The sequence below is a fragment of the Balaenoptera acutorostrata genome, chromosome 7 (assembly GCF_949987535.1).
Source record: "Balaenoptera acutorostrata chromosome 7, mBalAcu1.1, whole genome shotgun sequence".
NCBI lineage: Eukaryota > Metazoa > Chordata > Mammalia > Artiodactyla > Balaenopteridae > Balaenoptera > Balaenoptera acutorostrata.
Genome location: NC_080070.1, coordinates 35,761,520 through 35,778,789, shown reverse-complemented (window position 1 = coordinate 35,778,789; position 17,270 = coordinate 35,761,520).

The window sequence follows — 17,270 nt, the reverse complement described above, 5'->3', positions numbered from 1 at the left end:
AAAACTTGGAAAGGAATAAGGAATATTTCAATTCCCCAGAATAAAATATACTAATGTTTAACCAGTAGCTAATCTATAAAACTCATTTTTCTAACTCCTTGAATTGAGGACTACAGATTTTAAGAATTTGTACGTAATGTTAAATATACTCTGAAATACTAATAGGCATAATGATTTCTGTGTTGATATACATCATTCACTTAGTACTCGCCATATGTCAGGCACTGTGCTATATATACTATAGGTGCATCATTTTATTAATCCTCATCACAACTACAAAATGTAGGCAAAATTATACCCATTTTAATCCCATGAGGAAACAAGCATAACACAGTTAAGGAAGTTACTAAAAGTCATTTCCTTTGATAAAGTAATTATGTCCTTCTGGAGATATATCAGAATTAATATATTTATGTGCACATGCACCTGAGGAGGCTAGTGGGAAGGTTACTTACAAGACCTCTAACTCCCTCTCCAGATGGTCCTGTTATTCAATGGATTTCCATATTCCAAATAATACTAATGGAAGCTTCTTTATATTTATACTTAGCAAAAGTACAAAAGGTTCAAAGTGATTCTAAGACTTAGGCATTAAAGCGGTGACTACATCCATTCTCCTATTACGTTATTCTCAATATACTTTACAGGTGGCCTTGATTATTTTATCTGTTACAAGCTACACAGTATGTGACTCTGCCTCAGGATGAAGAACATGCTTTGGATTCTAAAACCACATTAGAAACAGAACAGAAGCACCAGTCTTCTGGTGCTAAATTTATTGTCCAGACTATATGGATAAATATCTCCACATGTGCAAAAGTCAACAATTATTTGGACCAGGATAAGTTGAAAAGGAGTTTCAGAGATGATTGTAGAGAAGAAAAAAAAAAAAAGAGAGAGAGATGATTGTAGAGAAACTTGAGTGAGATGATTGTAGAGAAACTTGAGTGAATAAAACCATCGCAGTCAGTGGGAAACCTTAAATATCCAGTTCCCAGATGAAGATTTATTAAAATTCTTTCTGACTTTGGCTGATAGAATGAAAAACAGATTAGAGAAAATAATTGTAGGTATTTTTAGAGCCTACATTAATTGGACATAGTCTCATAACTCTGTGACATACTATTATTGCCAGCCGCATTTTACTGGTGGAAGAAATGAGAATTAAATGGTATATGATGTATCCAGGGTTATACACATTGTAGGAAATGAAGCTAAAATCTGGATCCAGGTAGCATGTAGTACTCTTAACCACTACACTGTACGGCCCTGAAACTCATTAAATACAGGAATTGATAGATTAAAATTTTTATGTCTTTTTCGTTGTTTATGTTATCAACTGAGATAAATTCCAACAATGTTGGGTAGCCACTCTGGTGATAAGCTTTTAACTCTCGGTAAATGTTTTCTTAGGCAATTATTTGCTAATCCTTTCTTCCCCACTGGTACCCTGCCCTTATTTCTAGCCTCATTTCTTACTACACTGTCCTACTTTGAGCCGTCTGAGAGCTTCCTGGAACCTATTCTCCAAAAAGCATAGAGAGGAACCCTACTTAGTCTTGATTTATTCCTTTTTTAAAGGTGTTTTAGGTTTGAAAACTTTCAATTATGTCATGAATGGGGAAACCTCTCTTAGGACTAGAAAAGAAAAAATACAGTGATTTTAATTTTTTTGCCTCCTAAAACAAGAAAGAAAGAATAAAATTATTTTTCAATTAAAGGCTCTATCTTGGCCTAAGGAGTTGAGACGTTCAATCTCTGAAGAATTCAGCTTCCCAAGAGTGGGAATGTCAAATTTAGGTTATAGAATTCACTTGAATTAAAGCAAATTAGAAAATTCATAATTTCACTGGATTTATGTCATTTTGTTTTGACAGAAACTTAGTTATATGCAACTGCACGCTTTCTTCGTACCACAGTCACACAATCATTTCTCATTAAAGTAACTGGATAGTCAACAATTTTTTTTTTTTTTTTGCATCATGGTAACAGTTATTTTAATTAAATTAATCCAATCCCAATCACTGATTCATTTGGGAAACAGTAGAGTCACTTGCCAAACAGAAAACAAAAAAGTGGCGGAAGCATTATATAATTAACTAGGGCATTAGTATTGGTGTTGTTAAAAGAAAAACAACAAAAGAGAACTATATTGGGATATCAGAGTACATGTTTCTCTGCCTAGGTCGGTGGTCTTTGATCACTTTTTTCCCTCATTCAGCCATGACCTATGCACCTTCTCTCAGATTCTCATGTCTCACCTCTTGTTCCCAAGCCAATTCCGGCAGAGGCGGGTAAAAATTAAGGCTCCTTAGTAATCAGCTTTCCCATTCTCCAAGTCATGTGACCACATAATACGTCATTCAAACTTGGATGTTTTGTCTAGGACAATTCTAAATGGAATGGGACTCTGAGATAATAGGCAAAATGAGGACAAACCCGGACTGTCCCAGGCAAACCCTGGATAGAATTTTAGCTGCTATTTTGTATTGTACAATTTTGCATTGCATGGGCCCTACCATGTGCTGTTAAAAGTCCCTCACTGATCCCTCTGGAATTTGGTTCCTTCAGTCTCAGTGACTAGATATTTATGTTGCTTCCAAGTCTCAGTTCTTTTCATCTCCATTTTGTCAGCTTAAGCCATTAATACTGAGTTTTTGCCTTGACCTTTACCCTCAGATTGGGTCCAGGCACTTTATGTTCAGTGACAAAATCTTGCTGGGAACCTCAGCCTAAGAACTTGCCATCTTGCCTTAAAACTCAGTAATCTGCTTTTGCACTAGAACTTTATACTTAAGTACCAACCCAGAGGCTGAGACCTGTCCCCTCTGACTAGTCACTTGCCTGAGACTTGAAGCACTGTGTATCCTGGTTTCTGTTGTTATTGTACTTTCTTTTTTTTTGTTTTAACACCTTTATTGGAGTGTAATTGCTTTACAATGGTGTGTTAGTTTCTGCTTTATAACAAAGGGAATCAGCTATACATATACATATATCCCCAATCTCCTCCCTCTTGTGTCTCCCTCCCACCCTCCCCATCCCACCCATCTAGGTGGTCACAAAGCACCGAGCTGATCTCCCTGTGTTATGTGGCTGCTTCTCACTAGCTATCTATGTACATTTGGTAGTGTATATATGTCCATGCCACTCTCTCACTTCGTCCCAGCTCACCCTTCCCACTCCCCGTGTCCTCAAGTCCATTCTCTATGTCTGCATTTTTATTCCTTTCCTGCCCCTAGGTTTTTCAGAACCTTTTTTTTCTTTCTGACTTACTTCACTCTGTATGACAGACTCCAGGTCCATCCACCTCACTACAAATAACTCAATTTCGTTTCTTTTTATGGCTAAATAATACTCCATTGTATATATGTGCAACATCTTTTTTATCCATTCATCTGCTGATGGACACTTAGGTTGCTTCCATGTCCTGGTTATTGTAAATAGAGCTGCAATGAACATTGTGGTACATGACTCTTTTTGAATTATGGTTTTCTCAGGGTATATGCCCAGTAGCAGGATTGCTGGGTCATATGGTAGTTCTATTTTTAGTTTTTAGTTTTTTAGTCCTCCATAGTGGCTGCATCAATTTACATTCCCACCAACAGTGCAAGAGGGTTCCCTTTTCTCCACACCCTCTCCAGCATTTATTGTTTGTAGATTTTTTGATGATGACCATTCTGACTGGTGTGAGGTGATGCCTCATTGTAGTTTTGATTTGCATTTCTCTAATGATTAGTGACGTTAAGCATCCTTTCATGTGTTTGTTGGCAATCTGTATATATTCTTTGGAGACATGTCTATTTAGGTCTTCTGCCCCTTTTTGGATTGGGTTATTTGTTTTTTTGATATTGAGCTGCATGAGCTGCTTGTAAATTTTGAAGATTAATCCTTCGACAGTTGCTTCATTTGCAAATATTTTCTCCCATTCTGAGGGTTGTCTTTTTGTCTTGTTTATGGTTTCCTTTGCTGTGCAAAAGCTTTGAAGTTTCATTAGGTCCCATTTGTTTGTTTTTGCTTTTATTTCCATTTCTCTAGGAGGTGGGTCAAAAAGGATCTTGCTGTGATTTATGTCATAGAGTGTTCTGCCTATGTTTTCCTCTGAGAGTGTTATATTGTCTAGCCTTACATTTAGGTCTTTAATCCATTTTGAGTTTATTTTTGTGTATGGTGTTAGGAAGTGTTCTAATTTCATTCTTTTACATGTAGCTGTCCAGTTTTCCCAGCACCACTTATTGAGAGGCTGTCTTTTCTCCATTGTATATTCTTGCTTCCTTTATCAAAGATAAGGTGACCATATGTGTGTGGGTTTATCTCTGGGCATTCTATCCTGTTCCATTGATTTATATTTCTGTTTTTGTGCCAGTACCATACTGTCTTGAATACTGTAGCTTTGTAGTATAGTCTGAAGTCCGGGAGCCTGATTCCTCCAGCTCCATTTTTCTTTCTCAAGATTGCTTTGGCTGTTCGGGGTCTTTTGTGTTTCCATACAGATTGTGAAATTTTTTCTTCTAGTTCTGTGAAAAATGCCATTGGTAATTTGATAGGGATTGCATTGAATCTGTAGATTGCTTTGGGTAGTATAGTCATTTTTACAATGTTGATTCTTCCAATCCAAGAACATGGTATATCTCTTATTATGCTTGTATCCTTTTGAATTATACTTTTAATGAGCTGTTGGATTCTGTTTGCTAGTATTTTGTTGAGGATTTTTGCATCTATGTTCATCAGTGATATTGACCTGTAGTTTTCTTTCTTTGTGACATCTTTGTCTGCTTTTGGTATCAGGGTGATGATGCCCTTGTAGAATGAGTTTGGGAGTGTTCCTCTGCTATATTTTTGAAGAGTTTGAGAAGGATAGGTGTTAACTGTTCTCTAAATGTTTGATAGAATTCGCCTGTGAAGCCATGTGGTCCTGGCTTTTGTTTGTTGGAAGGTTTTAAATCACAGTTTCAATTTCAGTGCTTGTGATTGGTCTGTTTATAGTTTCTATTTCTTCCTGGTTCAGCCTTGGAAGGTTGTGCTTTTCTAAGAATTTGTCCATTTCTTCCAGGTTGTCCATTTTATTGGCATATAGTTGCTTGTAGTAATCTCTCATGATCCTTTGTATTTATGCAGTGTCAGTTGTTACTTCTCCTTTTTCATTTCTAATTCTATTCATCTGAGTCTTCTCCCGTTTTTTCTTGATGAGTCTGGCTAATGGTGTATCAATTTTGTTTATCTTCTCAAGGAACCAGCTTTTAGTTTTATTGATCTTTGCTATTGTTTCCTTCATTTCTTTTTCATTTATTTCTGATCTGATCTTTATGATTTCTTTCCTTCTGCTAACTTAGGGGGTTTTTTGTTCTTCTTTCTCTAATTGCTTTAGGTATAAGGTTAGGTTGTTTATTTGAGATGTTTCTTGTTTCTTGAGGTAGGATTGTATTGCTATAAACTTCCGTCTTAGAACTGCTTTTGCTGTATCCCATAGGTTTTGGGTTGTCATATTTTCACTGTCATTTGTTTCTAGGTATATTTTGATTTCCTCACTGAAATCTTCAGTGATCTCTTGGTTATTTAGTAGTGTATTGTTTAGCCTCCATGTGTTTGTATTGTTTACAGATTTTTTCCTGTAATTGATATCTAGTCTCATAGTGTTGTGATCAGAAAAGATACTTTATATGATTTCAATTTTCTTAAATTTACCAAGGCTTGATTTGTGACCCAAGATATGATCTATCCTGGAGAATGTTCCATGAGCACTTGAGAAGAAAGTGTGTTCTGTTGTTTTTGGATGGAATATCCTATAAATATCAATTAAGTCCATCTTGTTTAATGTATCATTTAAAGCTTGTGTTTCCTTATTTATTTTCATTTTGGATGATCTGTCCATTGGTGAAAGTGTTAAAGTCCCCTACTATGATTGTGTTACTGTCGATTTCCCCTTTTATGGCTGTTAGCATTTGCCTTATGTATTGTGGTACTCCTATGTTGGGTGCATAAATATTTACAATTGTTATATCTTCTTCTTGGATTGATCGCTTGATCATTATGTAGTGTCCTTCTTTGTCTCTTGTAATAGTCTTTGTTTTAAAGTCTATTTTGTCTGGTATGAGAATTGCTACTCCAGCTTTCTTTTGATTTCCATTTGCATGGAATATATTTTTCCATCCCCTCACTTTCAGTCTGTATGTGTCCCTAGGTCTGAAGTGAGTCTCTTGTAGACAGCATATATAGGGTCTAATTTTTGCATCCATTCAGCCAGTCTGTGTCTTTTGGTTGGAGCATTTAATCCATTTACTTTTAAGGTAGTTATCCATATGTATGTTCCTATTACCATATTCTTAATTGTTTTGGGTTTGTTATTGTAGATCTTTTCCTTTTCTCTTGTTTCCTGCCTAGAGAAGTTCCTTTAGCATTTGTTGTAAAGCTGGTTTGGTGGTGCTGAATTCTCTTAGCTTTTGCTTGTCTGTAAAAGTTTTAATTTCTCTGTCAAATCAGAATGAGATCGTTGCTGGGTAGAGTAATCTTGGTTGTAGGTTTTTCTCCTTCATCACTTTTTATATGTCCTACTCTAATTCTTACCCATCATTTTTTTAGTAAGTTTCTATCAAATATTTCTCTCTCTCTCTCTCTCTCACACACACACACACACACTTCATCCATCGCATAGGTATCTTTGTGGGGGCCATCATTCGACTCACAGAGTGACAACTTTTACTAACAACTTTCTAAGATTATGGTAGGCATAGTTGGGAATATAGAGATAAATATAGATTCACTCATGGCAGGATGAAACTTCCCTGACAACACCCAGGGTCAGTTTTTTTGTTTGTTGATGGTTTCTAAATGTTTTAACTGGTTAAACAGCCTGGTTTAACTGCATGAGCAGAAGAGCATAAAATCCTCATTGGGAACTTCTGCTTTGAGTTTTCCTAAAGACAACATTTCTCCCACAGATCTTTTTCAATTTAGATCCAAAGTACAGTGCTTGTGTGTAGAAGGACATTTGGGAGCTAGCGTCTGGATGTCTTTCTTACCCCAATGCTTGCTTGTACTTTCTCTTACAGCACTTTATCTTTTGCCTTTATATTAAGGCCTTACATGAGTATGCTTTGCAGAGTCTGCAAGTTATTTAAAAACCTATAGATGGAAAATCTTTGCATCTTTAATCCTTAAGAAAACTTCCCATATGCAGATCTTAGTCTCAGAGTCTGTTTCACAGGAAACCCTGATCTATGAATGTAACAAAGTTTGGAAAGTATAGTAATCAGATCAGCTCTGAAGTTTTTGACAGCAGGGAAGTGGAGATTGTTTATCTAGGGTTCTCTAATCTTTTTTCATCTTCTTCATCTTTGTTATCGGTTGAATTGTGTATCTCCCCCCAGTTCACATGTTGAAGTTCTAACCCACAGAACCTCAAAATGGGACTGTATTTGGAAACAGGGCCACTGCAGTTATAATAAGTTAAGATGAGGTCATACAGGAGTAGAGTGGACCCTTAATCCAACATGACTGGTGTTCTTATATAAATGGAAAATTTGGGCACATGCACATTCAATCACACACACAAAAACACACATAAATACTTACACACAGAATGCTATGTGAAGATAAAAGTAGAGATCAGGGTGATGCAGCAGAAGCCAAGGAATACCAAAGATTGACAGCAAACCACCAGAAGCTAAGAGAGAGGCATGAAACAGATTTCTCCCTCACAGACATCAGAAGGAGCTAACCCTGCATGACACTGATCTTGGACATCTAGCCTTTAGAACTCTGAGACAATAAATTTCTTCTGTTTAAGCTACTCAGTCCATGGTACTTTGTTACAGCAGCCCTAGCAAACTAACACAGTCTTTGCTGAAGATTTGAATTCACAGTAAGGTAATTCTGATTTGTTTACTGGTCACACAAACAAAAAAGTAGCTATACCAGAAGCCAAGGTAGCAAAGTGTCAGAAATGACTTTGAGATTTCAGGCCTATTGATTAGGATAATGATGATTCCCTTAACTGGAAAATGGAACACTGGAATTGAAACAAGTTTTATAGATAACACAAAGTTTTGTATATTTGAGTTTGAGGTAGTGATGGGCTGCCATTCAGAGGATTCGAAATTTAGGTTTAGAGAAGGGCTGAACTTAGAGAGGTACATATGAGAATAATTTTTATAGAGGCAAATTTTGAAGAAATCGGATTGTTAATCATTAACTGTGGGCTGGACCAGGAGTGAGCCCAACTATAATTTAGAGGTAGTATCGTAGCAGGTTTTAATGGTTTCTGTGGGTAGTGCTAGAGGAGTTGGGGAGATGCAACTACTGCCAGTCAGCAGCTATAGTTTTCCAGCCATTAAGGAAGAGAGTGATTTACCCAAAAATGTTCAAGAACCAAATTTCATAGTGAGAAATAATGTAGGTTCTAAGAACTTGGAGCTAAGGCCAAAAGCATAGTATGAAAAGTTCAATAGAAAACTCAGGTTAAAATTAATTGGTGCCAAGACAGTTCAATGGAGCAAAGAATAATCTTTTCAACAAATGGTGCTAGAACAACTGGATATCTATATGCAAAAGAATAAAGTTGGGCCCATATATTACACCATATGTAAGCATTAACTCAAAATGGATCAAAGACCTAAATATAAAAGCTAAAACTATTAAACTCTTAGAAGAAAATATAGGCATAAATTTTTATGACCTTGGATTAAGCAATTGTCTCTTAAATATGATAGTAAAAGGATAAGCAACAACAACAAAAATAGATAAACAGACAAAAATTTAAAACCTTTTGTAGTTTAAAGGATACCATCAAAAAAGTGAAATGACAACCTACAGAATGGGAATAAAAACTTTGCAAACCATATATCTCATAAGGAACTTGTATCTAGAATATATAGGGAGCTATTACAACTGAGTAATAAAAAGACATAATTAAAATATGGGCAAAAGATCTGAATAGACATTTCTACAACAAAGAGATACAAATGGCTAATAGGCACATAAAAAGATGCTCACATAATTAGCCCACATAATTTCTATCAGGGAAATGGAAATCAAAATCAGAAGATACTTTTGCATAAATTAGAATGAATACAATGAAAAAGAAAAGTGACAGTAAGTGTTGTTAAGAATTGGAGGGGGCTTCCCTGGTGGTGCAGTGGTTGAGAATCTGCCTGCCAATGCAGGGGACACGGGTTCGAGCCCTGGTCTGGGAAGATCCCACATGCCGCGGAGCAACTAGGCCCGTGAGCCACAACTACTGAGCCTGCGCGTCTGGAGCCTGTGCTCCGCAACAAGAGAGGCCGCGATAGTGAGAGGCCAGCGCACTGCGATGAAGAGTGGCCCCCACTTGCCGCAACTAGAGGAAGCCCTAGCACAGAAACGAAGACCCAACACAGCCAAAAATAAATATAAAAAATAAATTAATTAAAAAAAAAAAAAAAAAAAAAGATCTGAATAAACATTTCTACAACAAAGAGATACAAATGGCTAATAGGCACATAAAAAGATGCTCACATAATTAGCCCACATAATTTCTATCAGGGAAATGGAAATCAAAATCAGAAGATACTTTTGCATAAATTAGAATGAATACAATGAAAAAGAAAAGTGACAGTAAGTGTTGTTAAGAATTGGAGGGGGCTTCCCTGGTGGCGCAGTGGTTGAGAATCTGCCTGCCAATGCAGGGGACACGGGTTCGAGCCCTGGTCTGGGAAGATCCCACATGCCGCGGAGCAACTAGGCCCGTGAGCCACAATTACTGAGCCTGCGCGTCTGGAGCCTGTGCTCGGCAACAAGAGAGGCCGCGATATAGTGAGAGGCCCGCGCACCGTGATGAAGAGTGACCCCCACTTGCTGCAACTAGAGAAAGCCCTCGCACAGAAACGAAGACCCAACACAGTCATAAATAAATAAATAAATTAAAAAAAAAAAAAAAAAAGAATTGGAGAGGGCTTCCCTGGTGGCGCGGTGGTTGAGAATCTGCCTGCCAATGCAGGGGACACGGGTTCGAGCCCTGGTCTGGGAAGATCCCACATGCCGCAGAGCAACTGGGCCCGTGAGCCACAACTACTGAGCCTGCGCGTCTGGAGCCTGTGCTCTGCAACAAGAGAGGCCGTGACAGTGAGAGGCCCGCACACCGTGATGAAGTGTGGCTCCCGCTTGCCACAACTAGAGAAAGCCCTCGCACAGAAACGAAGACCCAACACAGCCAAAAGATAATAATAATAATAAATAAATAAATAAATAAAATAAAATAAAATAAAATAAAACAGTAACATTAAGAAAAAAAAAAGAATTGGAGATATTAAAACTCCTACACACTGATAGGAAAAAAAAGTAAGATGGTACAGTCACTTTGGAAAACAGTCTGGTATTACCTCTAAGGGTTAAACATAGAGTTACCATATGACTCAACAATTCTACTACTAGGCATATAACTGAGAGAAACAAAAACATAGTTAACATAAAAACTTACACAAATATTAATAGTAGCATTATTCATAAAAACCAAAAGTGGAAACATCCCAAATGTCCACTAACTGATGAATGGATAAACAAAATGTGGTATATCCTTACAATCAATGCATTTGACAATAAAAAGAAATCAAATACTAATTCTTGCTACAACTTTGATGGACCTTTAAACATTACGGTAAGTGAAAAAGTCATTCAGAAAGGACCACATATTCCATTTATATAAAATGTCCAAAATAGGAAGATATATGGAGATAGAAAGTAGATTGCTTAGGGTTGGTTGCCTGCAGGGGGTGATGGGGATGGGAAATTATGAGTAAGGAGTGTGGTATTTCTTTTTGGGGTGATGAAAATGTTATAAAATTGCTTGTGCTAATATAAAATTGTACACAACTCTGTGTTATACTAAGAACCATTGAATAATATATTTTGGGTGAATTGTATGGTATGTGAATTATATCTCAATAAAAACGTTTTTAAAATTTAGTCAAGAATGGAGTTATAGTGAATGTAGACACAGAGAGCAGGTTTCAGGAAGGGGGTCTGTGAAACAACAGGGTCAGATAGACACCAAAGACATAGTATTATGCTGCTAATTGACAAGGAATGTGTAAGAAAATATCTCTTCACCAGCAAAGAGACACTGCTTGTTTTAGTCCATTCAAGCTGCTATAACAAAAATACCATAGACTGGGTAACTAATAAACAACAGGAATTTATGGGCAGATTTGGGGTCTAGTGAGGGCCACTTCCTGGTTCTCAGACAACTATCTTCTCCCTGTGTCCTCACATGGTGGAAGGGGGAAGAGAGCTCTCTGGGATCTCTTTTAGAAAGGCACTAATTCTTTTCATGAGGGCTCCATCCTCATGACCTTATCACTTCCCAAAGGCCCCATCTCCTAATACCATCACCTTGGGGATGAGGATTTCAATGTATACATTTTAGGGGGACACAAACATTCAGTCCATAGCACTGCTTTAGTGAGTAGTCTCAATAAACATGAAAATTATATCTTTTAAAATAGATGTCAACTGTTCTATATTGAAACTCCTCCCTCTTGCCTTTCCTAAACAGGGTTTTAGCCAGATTCTATAACTTTTCTGCAATTTTTGGCTATTAGAACAGTCTATTTCTGGCGTTCAAGAATTAGCCACTTAAGTTTAAAATGTAAATCTCACACCCAATGCCAAGCTATTCTCCTCCTTTCTCCCCAGAACAGGCTGGAGCTGGGAAGGAAGAAGCTGTTGTCTGGTTCTCAGAATTTTTCTCTTCCTCTTCCCCTTTGACCTGTTTTCTACCCCTCCTCACTTCTCCCCTACCTCTTCCCTCCACGTTTTAGTTGTGGCTGTCTTTGGGGTGGTGATGAAGGAAATGAAGAAGGAGCAACTGTGCCATGTTTCAGAGAAGATTCCTAGGTGCAGAAATGAAGAGCCTCAAGAGCTTGCCCTTAGCACCTTGATGAGGACTTGACCTGCAGAAAGGTTGGGTCATTTCCTGCCCATGTGAACTGGCCTTTATTTACCTTTTCTCTGGTCTCTTCCCAAATACTGGTATTGGCTTCTATGCCCAAAGGGTCACAATCTTCCTCGCCTTGTGCTGAGCCTTGACCCTTATTCCTTATGTTATTTTACTCAACTCTTTGGGAAAAATGTTTTATTTAAGCAATCTCCACTCTATTCCCAATCCTATGACTTAGATATAAGCTGTCAGTTGTTACAGGTTGTTAACTCTACCAATTTATTGTGAGGTTGCTACATAGAAAGCATTGTACTTGCAGAGTTGACTTTTCCTCTTCCTGTTTTGTCTTAATTTGGGGGGTGTAGAAACTGAATTGTCAAAGACATCAGCAGTTACTGTCACTCCCACCTCCCATCCTCTTCTTTGTTCCTCCTTCTTCTTAATCTGCTATTTTCTCCTGTTTTTCATTGTTTTCTTCAAAATATCAGATTCCAGCTGAAACCCTATTCAAATCCAATGAAATCATTGGCAGCTGGAAACTGTGTTTCTGTGTGTGTGTATTTTCTGATTAATTGCTTCTTTCAGTAGAGTTCAACCACTTTATCCTGGTGGTGGCATGTTGAATACAAAGGCACACTAAGTACTAAATAATTTATTTCTAGCTCTTTCAAACACTACCATGTTCTCTGGTGACTTGGGCAGCAGTGGTGATTATATTTGTAGACTTGCCTTCTTTGTCAAAACTGGCAGTGGCTTTTTTGACACCACTAAAAATGACACTGACAGTACAGAGTCCTTGGGGTGGCCCACAAGTGTTTTGTTTTGTTTTGTTCTGTTTTTTTAAGAAAATAAATGTCACAGTACTGTGGAAACAATCACACTACTGGCACTTAAAATCATACCTCAAAATGCCAAGGTAAAAATAACTTGGGACAACAGATCTGACTTTAATTAAGAATACTGTGGGAAACAGTGAGATTGAAAATATACATTTGTAAATTCTTCCACCTAATTCTCCCAGGCTACCTATATAGGGTGTAGCTACTCAATTTACGAGCTGGACAGGCATGAAAAATTCTTGTTTCTCTATGCCCTCTTTTAGTAGACAACTTTGGATCCACAATTGGTAACTTCTCCAGATGCCAGCCAACACAGATTTCTGGACAAATTTCAGAGCTACAGAGGAAAAGTAGGAACCCACAAAGTGGGAAGGGACCCTTCAATACCATTTGTCTTAAGATTCTGAAGTATGACTCTCACTAACTACCAGCCAGAGAAGGCCACATGTTGGAAGAGGCACACAAATGAAAAATGAAAAGACTTTTACTTATTTGCATTCCATATACATGTGGGCAAAAACACTTTATTTAACCATTCTTGAGTTTACCTGACCATGATAGACATAACTGGAAGGAGAAAATGAATCTTATTTTTATAATTTAGTACTAATTATTTTTACCAAAGTAAAACAAGGAGAATGCCAACCCAGATGAAGAAATTACACCACAGCATGAAATATACTAAGCTCTTGAAATTGGGTTGCACCTTCAACTATTGACCATGTTTTCCAACTAACTGCCCTTCTAAGTGCATGAAAAGAACAGGCCTGCATGCACTCTGAGGAAGTAAGGTTAAGAGTGTGGGCATGGTTACAATAAATCTTTTATTTTCCTTAAGGGAAAGTGAGAACACAATCACCCACCACCACAAACTATGAGGTAGAGTTTCCCACATTTGGAGAAATTGCAGGGTTCGGTATATCTGGAGTGTAATGCATAAACCTCACCCTGGGAAAATCACTCTCATGATCAGGTAAGTATCAATAAGTCCTTTTAGTTTTCCAGACTTGAAGTCATACCTTTATATCTTCTTTGGGACAGAAGAAAGTCTACTACCTCACTTTATCCCCAACCCTGGCTCATCATGGCTAAATATCCCAGATGTTTCTAACTCATCTATCTTCTTCCACTTTCTTCTCTCTCAATCTTTCATTTTCACCCTGTGTATCTATGTCAGGTAGACTAGCTTTCCCGAACTCCACCCATCTTAACACTCCTATGCTTAAGAATCAAATATGGCTCTTTGTTGTCCATCAAATCAAGTACAGTCATGTTAGCCAGGCACTTTATTTTTCAATGGTCTCTCTATCTACCAGCACCCCTTTCCACTCCCATATCTTCACCTTATTCCACACATTTCAAGGTCTTTTCCACTTTCTCTCTCTCTCGCCTCATCTCCACCGGGAGTGCATCTCCATCTACTTTGCTCCCTCCTCCAGTGTTTCTCAACCATGGTACCAAAATTTCTGTTGCCTGGAGAGATTCTGATATGCCCCTCTTTCCCTCACCCCATTAAGAATCATAGTTTTTGTTTATCCTACTAGATAGGGATTTGTAAAGCTTTACTTTCCTTGATTTGCATCATGAAAGCCAAAGTCACTGGTTTTGATCTCTTCTTAAATATAAAATTGTTGTAATATCGAAGATGTTTTTTTTTTCATATAACACCCTTCCTCTACACTTCGAAAAGGCTGATATTCTCCCTCTTTTGAAAATCACAAACATATTTAAGTCCTTGCATGTCAGCATAATCTCAATCTTCCCTAAATGTCATCTTTATTCTCCCTTCTTTGAACTTTTATAGCACTTATAAATGACACATACTTATTATTTATTTCAGGTGTGTTATTTTTAATTCTTCAATGAAATGAGTAAACTTCTTAAAAACAGCAGTCATGTCATATTTCTCAATATTTCCTTCTAGCCTAATGACAAGCATATGATAAATATTAAAGTTCATATTATCGATTATTCTGCTCAATAATTGGAAATAGCTATCATAAAAATGTGCCTGTCTGAATTATGACTGCTCACTAGTGTTTGTAAAAACCAACCACACAGATAATCCATGTATTTATGAAAGGAAAATTACAGTCTTCAGGCTCTGGGCAAATTTTTTACACATGCAAAAATACTCAGAAAAATAACATTAGGGATAATGAACTGTATGTTTCTGAGTTGGATGAGGTTTTCAAAGTAATCACTACCATATATTTAGTGACAAGTTCTCTCAGTGCCTAACAGTTTCTGGGAATCTGTGGATGGTTTACTCATTAAACTGTTGCTTACAATCTATTCCCAACTTGTTTTTCCTACACTAATTTATCCCTTCACAAATTATCCCTTGTTCAGAAAAAAAATGTGTATGAGAAGTACTTTCCACTCATCTTGCCAAACCTGTTAAGAAACATTCCATTTGTTCTTCCAAAGCTAATGTTTACCTTTTCTAATAGACATGACTTTCATCTGAAGTCTGATATTTTACAAGTTTTCATTTACCATTTTAGAAGTAATATTTTGCCCATGTTATATAGGTATTCACCACCATTACTTTCACTGAATTCTGTATCAAATATGATTATGAAACAAATCACTGGAATAAACTGATAAGAAACAAATTATTTTCAAACTACTTTAGCATGCACTTAGAGTACCCTGCATTTTTACAGGTATGTGGAAAATTCTACACTGTTGGAAGAATTTTTTTTTTTTTTTTTTGAGAAAACAAGCTTTGTTTTCTAAAGAAAGTTTAATAATATATTCAGAAATGATATTCTCCTATCCTTGGTTTTCAAGTACTTAAGGAAAAACAAATGAGTTCTGGAATTTTGTTTACTCACATGGGTTTTGAAATATATTACTCAGTAGGGCCTTTTTTCCTTTTTTAGGAAAAAAAGTAAAAATTTTTCATTTCTTGATAATTCAAGCACACTTAAAACACATTCACTTGTTCTTTCATAGAGCACTAGGTTTGACCTCATATATGTGTAACACATGATCTTCCAAGATAATGAATGTTTTTAAGCATTTTTTTGATTTATGTTGTTGGCTCACCAACCATTCCCAGGGAAAATGAGGTGGAATACCTCCAAATATGCCCTTCTCACCTTCCTCTTCACACCTCTCTTTCCTGCCAAAATCTTGTTTTCACAGTTGTATTTTGTTACTGATGTTCACTCTGTGTGGTCCCTTTCTAACAAGAAAACAGAGAAACACCCTGATTGATTTTCTTTCTTACTGTAATTTGAGACCCTTGGGAATTTGGAGGGCCAGTGATTTGCTCTCCATGGCCCCCTTTCTTTTTCTTCCATAGAGCTCAGCTTATTGGATGGATATAGAACATCAGGTGCTCATGACTGGGGGATGGAGCAGATGCTTACCCCAGTGCTTTTCTCTAGGTGTGTCCACATGTGCAGTCCAACCATTATGGATGAATTGTCAGATTAGTCAGTGAAACAATTTGCTCTTTCTAATGAATTAATTGGCTGTTTAGTTAAAATAGCAAGCCACAGTCCTCAACTGATAGGGTAAAATGGTGATTTGTATAAGGATAACCTAAATTATTTATCAAAAAATGTAGAGCAGTGTCATGCTCTGTATGCATCCTGGAAAATACAAACGTAATGTCATCTGGCTCTGCCATTGCACAGAGAGCATGTTAAGTGGACGACATTCTTGCTTTTAATTTATCACTCAGACATACTGTATGAGTGAAGCTTTAAGTGAATACTTCTAAAATATTACTGTGTTGAAATACAGATCATTGGAACAGGATAGAAAGCCCAGGATAAACCCATGCACCTACGGTCACCCTATCTTTGATAAAGGAAGCAAGAATATAAAATGGAGAAAGACAGCCTCTTCAATAAGTGGTGCTGGGAAACCTGGACAGGTACATATAAAAGAATGAAATTAGAACACTCTCTAACACCATACACAAAAATAAACTCAAAACGGATTAAAGACCTAAATGTAAGGCCAGACACTGTAAAACTCTTAGAGGAAAACATAGGCAGAACATTCTATGACATAAATCACAGCAAGATCCTTTTGGACCCACCTCCTAGAGAAATGGAAATAAAAACAAAAGTAGACAAATGGGACCTAATGAAACTTAAAAGCTTTTGCACAGTAAAGGAAACCATAAACAAGACAACCCTCAGAATGGGAGAAAATATTTGCAGATGAAGCAACTGACAAAGGATTAATCTCCAAAATATATAAGCAGCTCATGCAGCTCAATATCAAAAAAACAAACAATTCAATCCAAAAATGGGCAGAAGACCTAAATAGACATTTCTCCAAAGAAGATATACAGATTGCCAACAAACACGTGAAAGGATGCTCAACATCACTAATCATTAGAGAAATGCAAATCAAAACTACAATGGGGTATCACCTCGCACCGGTCAGAATGGCCAGCATCAAAAAATCTACACACAATAAATGCTGGAAAGGGTGTGTAGAAAAGGGAACCCTCTTGCACTGTTGGTGGGAATGTAAATTGATACAGCCACTATGGA